Here is an 8253-nt window from a genome sequence, read left to right on the forward strand (position 1 = left end):
CTCGCTGCATCACTGCCTCTCTCCCTCTCTCTCTCGTACCCTCTCTCTCCGCACACTGCGCACTGTCTCTTCTCTCTCTCTCCCTCTGTGTGACTTCTTCTCACTGTCTCCCTCTGACTCCCGCATTCTCCCCGCCCTCATTCCGTTTCTCTCCGACTTTGCGTAGTGAGAAAATGGGGGAGGAATATGAAGGTGGTAGTCAGAGTTAGAGAGAAGTTGCTGGAGAGAGAGCAGAGTGGACAAGGGTGGAGAAACCGTGGAGGTAAGAGAGAGCGAGACAAAGAGTGGGCTGTCAAGAGACGGAAGTGAAAGTGAGAGTGAAGAGAAAGGGTGAGTGCACCGAGGAAGTGAGGGAGGAAAATGAGATGAAATAACGGGGGGGATAAATTTGAGATTCGAGAGGGAGCCAGTGATAGAGAAATCGAGATACAGATGAGGTTGATTGGAGACAGCGGCAACGGGGGAGAGAGATGAACTGTGCCGAAGAGCAGGTCGGTGTGGGGGACCCAGAGGTGAAAGCAATGACACAGCGAGTTAAATCGAACTCCTGAGCTCAGGCCCCGGTCCCCTCCCCTTCCCAAAAGACCAAGACTTGTGGCTGACTCTGTCTCTGTCCAGCTCACCTTCTTCAAAACAATGACAAACAACAAGATCATTCACTCTGCTGCTCGGTAATTTTTTTGTTTATACTTTGAAGTGATCGATACAGTCAGTGGGATGGTGCCTTTACTTACTGGCACCCGAGTTGATAGAATCATTGAAATGTCCCTGTAACCTTCCTGTCGGAGAAGGATGGACAAACCCGCGCGACCACAGGCCGATACGAAAGCGACAGGCTGCTTCATCGCAGAAATATTCAACTACAATGAGAGACTCCCGGATGGATTGATTTATAAGTGAATCTGATTGATTGATATATTTGGGTGAAGGGATATTTCAGCACATTCTTCAGCTGCTGTCTGAACTTTGTCTGTGTCACGGCATAAATTGCGGTGTTTGTGCAGCAACTGAGGAGCTGCAGCATGAAGCCCAGTTCCTTCACACAGCTATGTAAAGACACACGTCGACGCCCAATCACATCCATCCGGTACCATATGGAAAATATCATTCATATTGACCATAACAGGATGAAATTGCCCGAGATCACAAACAGTAAAATGATAGATCTTTTGCGACTGCTCATTTCTGTGTCAAACCGAGCGTCCCCACTAGTGTGAGCCCTGAGTCTCCTGCGGGCTCTGCTGCGAACTAAAATGTGTCTGACGGTGAAAACATTGAGCAGCAGGATCAGGAGAAATGGGAGAGCTGGGGTTAGAATGTGGTGAAGGAACTCGATTGCCACCCAGAAAGGGGAGAAATGAGCACCGTCTGTTACGTTACAAAACCAGGGCTGGTTTGCCAGCCGATATTTACCTGTGAACATAAAATACCAGAAAATATTTTTTAAACAGCTCAGCACAGTCACTGTTGCCAGAACCACAGCCGCCGTTTTCTCACTGCAATATTTCCTTTTAAGATTCTGGCAACAAATGGCCACAAATCGATCAAAGGTGAAAGTGACGGTGAACCAGACAGAACAGTCAGTGGCTGCATAAAGCAGGACGGCGTGGATATTACACACGGAGATGTCCCACATGAAATAAAACTGTTCCCGATAAACAATGGGAATATGTCTCAATATCAGGTCGAGGATAATGACCAGTAGATCCGCCACTGCCATGGCCGCCAGATAACGTCTGACACATGTGGACAATCCACAATCTTTATAAAGCAGGACGTAGGTCGTCACTACGTTAGCTGTGAGGAAGGTAAAAAACACATTGTACATCAACATGGAGGAAAAGTGACTTGTTTGACAGATAGAGATTTTCAAATGTGTCACTGTACTCTGGGGGTTATTAGAACAGTTGGAGCTGAATTGACAAATGTGAAAATCTGAATTTCTGACAGAAATGTGACATAAACCACAAGAAACATTCCCTCCCCAAACATACTGAGACACATCCAAGGAAACTCCATTTCGAGGAAACTCCCCCATACTCGATCATTTGAGAGTAGACACAGATCGCTTTTTTTTCCATATTCTCACACAGAGGGTGAATTCCTTGCTTTCGTGAAGGATTCTCTCCCAGTTCCTTGAAGACAAATGGTGTTTGGAAATTTGTGACTTTTAGACTCGATTGTGATCGATCATGCTAACTGAACACTTGTAAACGGAGGGAAAATGTATTCAACATTTTAACTGCCTGTGGGGACTCCGTAACTGTGTCTCCCTCACCATGCAATTGGGCCTCTTCACTTGAGATCTGATCATTTCTTTAAATTCACTGACGTCCGGCCGTTCCCAACTAATGTCGGGAGCAGAATGTAACAGACAATGATGGTTAGAGTATTTTGTAGGGATTTCCAGTTCCAGACGGAATGTTTGGTGCTGAATGCTGCGGGGAAACTTCACAGTTACACTGGCAACATTCCCCACTTTTCTTGCCGCTACTTTGATGAATTTATCGGCGCCAATTCGTGCTCCCACGAGAAGGTTGTACAGTTCATCAACTGCACTAACACGTTCCGTCCCAAACTCAAGTTAACCTATACCATCCCAGACACCTCGCTGCCCTTCCTGTAAATCTACATCTCCATCTCTGGTGATCGTCTCAAAATGGACATCTCCGACACCCTCACCGACTCCTACAGCTACCTCGACGACACATCCTTCCACACTATTTGCTGGAAAATACGACGTCCATTATTCCGAATTCCTCCACAACGGCCCACCTGCTCCCAGGATGACCAATTCCATCTTAAAACATCCCAGATGTTTTAAGATCCTTCCAATACCGCAATGTCACCTCCCATATGGTCGATGATGCCCTCCAGTGCCTCTCATCCACTTTGCGCACCACCGCCCTCGAACTCCGCCCCCCCCCCCCCCAATTGCAATAAGGACAGAATGTTCCCGGTCCTTACCTGCAAACCCACCTCACTCCGTATCCTTCGCACCATCCTCCATCACTTCCACCACAGACAAAAAGACCCATCACCTCTGTCAGTGCCCCAAAGAGCCCTTCCGCATACGTCACAAATTTACTTGCACTTCCACACATGTCATCTACTGTATCCATTTCACACAATGTCATTACCTCTACGTTGGGGATCCAGGGCACCAACTTGTGGATCATTTCAGAGCACGTCTTTGGGACAACCACACCCACCGACTCCTGTGGGTGAAAATTTCAACACCCTCTCCCAATCCACCAAGGATATACAGGTCGTGGTCTTCCTCCAAAACCAAAGCCGAACCACCTGATGACTGGAGGAACAATGTCTCAACTTCAATCATTGGATCCTGCAATCCCACGGTATTAATGTGGATTTCACGTGTTTCCTCATTTCCCCTCCCCCAGCATTATACGAGTCTCAAGTCTTCAACTCGGCACCGCCCTCTTGACAAGTCCATCGCCTTTCCCATCTATCCACTCTACTATATTTTCTAAACTATCAACTACGCCCTCAGATCAATCTTCATATCGAATTCGCAGCTACCTTGCCCCCAGCCACAGCTCTCCTCCCATTTATTCATCGACCACTCCCCCCCCAAAAATAACGACACACAAGCCTCATTCATGGTAAAGGATTTTTTGCCAGAAATATCGATTCTCCAGCTCGTATAATTCTGCCTGACTGGCTGCGTTTTCCGACCACTGGTCAGGCAACAGTCTGATACTGCCATACTCGCAGAATCATGCCTGATGGGTCATATTGAATGAAGATGCGTCACCATCCCTGGCTATATCCTGTCCGGCGGGCATGGCAGACCCACCAGAGGTGGAAAAATCCTCGGGGACAAGGTCAGGAAAGGAGTTACCCTGCAATTCTCCAACATTGGTTCCAGAACCCGGGAAATCTCATGGTAACAGGAAATATCCTGATGGTCGGCATCTACTGGTTTCCACACCACCCCTTGGTGATAACTCAGTCCCTCACATGGAAGCACTGAGGGTGACAAGGAAACAGAACGCACTCAGGGTGTGGGACTTCAATGTCCATTACAAAGCGTGTCTCCACAGATCCACCACTGACTGAGCAGGCAGAAGCCTCAAATACACAGCAGCCAGTCTGTGGGAAGTGATGGGGAAAACGACAAGAAGGAAGCATTCTCAACATACACCTTGGCACAGGTGGATCTGTCTCTGACAACTTCTGTAGGAATACCGAGCAGAGAGTCCGGATGGAGAGAATGTCTTAGTCTCATTCTTCTGAAGGTACTGCCCATTGTGTTATGTGGCACTACCTCCTGTGAACTAGGACATTCTTCTGAAGGTCGAAGCCAATGGAAACTGGGTATCCATCAGTTAATTTAGTTCATCGGCAGCTGCAACATCGATTCACTTCCCCTCCATCAAAAGGTCAGAAGTAGGCTGTTCACTGATTGTTCCAAAATATTTCGCAACATTCATAACTGCGCATATACTGAAGCAGGCTATTCAGCCCATCAAGAGTTTTACATGGGAACGGAATGAGGCCATTCACCATTCGAGCCTTTTACTCAGCAATTAGAACAGATCTTTTAACTCTCATGGCTGTTACACAGGAAATAAAAGGGAATATTCAGCATTCCAAAGTAACTACATGTGAATGGGCCAGAACAGGTCATTGAGCCTGAAACAGGGATAAATTGGGGATAAATCGATTTTTATCATTTTAACACAAATCAATGACTGCAATGACAGAGTGACCAGTGCTGGGCCTCAACTATTTGCAAACGATATCGAAGATTTAGATAAATGCAAAAGATGTATTCAAACTAAGATAGTTAGTAACTGAAGTTATCAAAAAGTGTTCGCGGCACTCTGATTTAATAAGCAGAGGACAATAATTTGGCAGCTGGAAAATAACGTGTTTAAACGTGAACCTTTGAACTTTTCAGTAAGAATGAAATGCAGTATGCTATTTGAAGTAGTGAGGGGGAGCATGTTTTGAAATATGTTCCAAAGGTACGTCCTTTATCCTCAAGGCCATACTTTCTTTTTACGTGAATTCACAAAGACGATGGGAATTGCTGACTGCTTCTGAATAAAGAGACTGTGGCTGCTGCTATAAACAGTGTGAATTCACAAACATGATGTACTGTACATGGGCTCACTGCAACATTAATAGAGAGAGAGAGACGGAGTTTCCAAACACAAGAAGGAGAACAGAAATAAAGCGCAGTGTCAGATCAACTCAAATGGTTCGTTATATCAAGTTCTCAATCCACCACAGAGAGCCATTAACCAAGAGGGCCTATCTATCTGGTCAGGACACAGCACTGCATAGATCAAGCTGTGCTCGGTTCAACCCAGAAAATTGCCAAGTGTGGAAAACTGTGTAGACGGAAATAGTGCATTGATCTATAAATCCGGAAGGGATGTCTGTCCAACATCGGGAGCTATGCCGTGAATTAATCTAAAAAAAACTCTCCAGCAAGGGGAGCTATGCTGACCACAGCAGTATGATTGCATCCAGGTGACTCTGAGTGAAGCGCTGGAAGAGGTTGTGATGAAGGTAATATCAATTTATCTAACTTTCAATGTGTTTTGATGTACTTTTCCAAATTACAGTGAGAATGGATTATAAAGTCCTGAAATAAAGTCAATGGCAGCATACAGGATAGTAATGGTCATGTTCATCTCCATCTGTTCATATTTCTGGAACAGCATTGCAAGAAATCGGACAAAACTGCTCTGAGTCTCCAAGTTATATGTGGAAGATGGAAACAGCGTGAAATATGCTGCGTGAAACATGAAAATAAACAGCGTAATGTATGAAGGATGGCGGCAGGGTAGGAACTCATCTGCTTCCACCCACTTTGTATCTCTCATTTTTATTCTGCTTTCTGGTGTGTTTTTCCTTCACAAACTTTTAATTTTTTAAAGTGACTCCAATGGTAATGGTGAAGGTGAGTCCCAGAACAGAGGCTTGCTGAGGGAGTCAAGGCCTAGCGATTTAATGCAGAATGTGGCCTGGAGACTGGGCTTTGTGGCTTTTGGAGACTGGGCTGGTGCGTCCTGGTCACTGGCCCTGATGCGGTTTGGAAACTGGGCCTGATGTGTTCTGGACACGAGCCCCGGTGCAGTCAAGAATCTCGTTGCTGGCACACACTCGGGTGTAAGGGTCAGTAATTCGAATCCGTTCTTTTTACCTTAATATTCTTCTGCACCAAATACTGAAGAATGTGTACCGAGATTTCTTGAATGTGAGGTGGTGTCATAAGCGAAGATACTACTAAAATTTCACTGCGTTCGTTAGTGTGCACGTGACAATGTAGCGAATTTAATTCACAGCTGAGACATTCACTGTCTTTGGTGCCTTTTCCCAACAAAGCTGCTGCTTCTGAAATGGCCTGCGGCGGCCAGCACAGGATGGTAATACATCACTTGAAAGACAAGAGGATTGACAGAGAGAGAGAAGGGACATTTTGATTCCCATTTCAATGAATTCACAAACATACACATGCGCACGTCCACAGATGCACAGACACACACACACACATACACACACACACACACACACACACACAAACACACAACCATTAACACGAAATTATATGGAACTATTCCTATTCCGCCCCTCATTCTGGCATCACCTTTATTTCCTCTTGGAAATTAGGGAAGGGCAAGTGACTGTGCTGTTAGAGTGCGAGCACTTTTGGACCAGTGACCAGAATTCTATTAGTTTGAAAATAGTTCTGGAAAAGGATATGCCTGTTTCACATCGTGAATGTTGTAAATTGGGACATGGCTAATTCTGATGGTATTGGGCAAGAACATTCAAACGATGATTCGAGGGAAGCTGCTCTTAGATAAAAGTACATCTGGGAAGTCGAGTCTTTCAAAAGCGAGATAGTGAGAGCTCAGAGACAGCATGTTCCTGACAGTGTTAAAAGTTGGGAATAAGAGGTGACAGGGTACATTGATGGTCCAGTCATGGGAAAGCAATAAGATGTATATCAGGAATAGACAGCTGGGATCATGAATCCCATTAGCTTACGGGGTGTAGTAGAACATTTACCAGGGAAATCAGAAGGGCAAAATGTAAGCATGGGATAGCTGTAGCTGATAAATTTAAGATACATTGAGAGCGATTATGCAAGTAAATTCAAGGTTGACGAGAAACTAGCGATAGAATAGGGTCCCCTTTATGTAGTTACACAGGAGTTGAATTTGGTTTGTTAGTGTCATTGTCACACGTACTCACACGAGGACAGTGAAAAGTTTGCATGTCTGCACAGGTGACATAATCGTAAGTACAAAATTCCACACACCCGCCTCTCATGTACAGAATCTTGTTACAAAGCAGAATATAAAGAAGAGAGTTAAAATGTAAAACATTGCAGCCCTTCCTATAAAAGAGGAAACAGCCACAGAAACACAGTTAACAGTTCAACAGCACAGCCCATAAGTTCCTGGCAATGCCGGGCTCAGACTCCTCACAAGGAATCGCCCTCCCCCGCTGCCTTACAGCCTGTTACTGTTCCATGGGTGAGATTCCACATGAAAATATCACGCCAGTATTTACTGTGAAGAAAGACATGGAAGCGAGGGAACTCGGGGAAATGAAAATAAGTGATTTTTGAAACGTGACCACATTCCAGAAGAAGAAATGCTGAAGGTCTTAAAATGCATAATCGTAGATAAATACACGGGATCTGTTCACCTGTATCCCACGCCTTTGCAGAAAGCTGGGGAAGAACCGGAGGGGTCACTAGCTGAGATATTCATGTCATTCGTCAGAGTTTTGAGGAAGGATCACAGAAACTTTAGCTCTGATTTTTTCTGCACAGGTTCTGCCAGACCTGCTGAGCTTTCGCAGTACCTTCTGACTTTGTGTCTGATTAGCAGAATCTGCAGTTCTTTCTAATTAATTTTGTACACTGACAGCCACGGGTGAGGTGCTGGAAGACTGGAAAACAATTAATGTTGTTACATCATATATACAAAAGTCTGCAAGGAAAAGCCATGGAACTAGAGACTGGTGAGTCTGATGTCAGGTGTGGGTAGCGTTTGTAGAAGATTCTCAGAGGTAGAATTTACATGCATTTCGAAAGGCAAGGACTGCCATGGTAGTAAGCATGTTTTTATGTGTGGGAAAGCGTGTCTCACAAACTAGACACTTAACGGCAGGGACCTGGGGAGTGTTATTGAAATGAGAGATACAGGGACTAGCTACTTAGTTCCTTGAAAGTGGAGACGCAGGTAGACAGGGTTGTGAAGA

At 45.2% G+C, this 8253-nt stretch overlaps 1 pseudogene; it reads right to left on the bottom strand.

The window, feature by feature from the left end:
- Nucleotides 1-856: 856 nt before the first annotated feature.
- Nucleotides 857-1828, bottom strand: LOC148148024 (putative G protein-coupled receptor 139; annotated as a pseudogene).
- Between the last annotated feature and the right edge of the window lie 6425 nt (nt 1829-8253).

Source organism: Chiloscyllium plagiosum, unplaced genomic scaffold (genome assembly GCF_037043375.1).
Source record: "Chiloscyllium plagiosum isolate Xiang-an unplaced genomic scaffold, Cpla_swu_hap1 HiC_scaffold_14, whole genome shotgun sequence".
NCBI classification, from domain to species: domain Eukaryota; kingdom Metazoa; phylum Chordata; class Chondrichthyes; order Orectolobiformes; family Hemiscylliidae; genus Chiloscyllium; species Chiloscyllium plagiosum.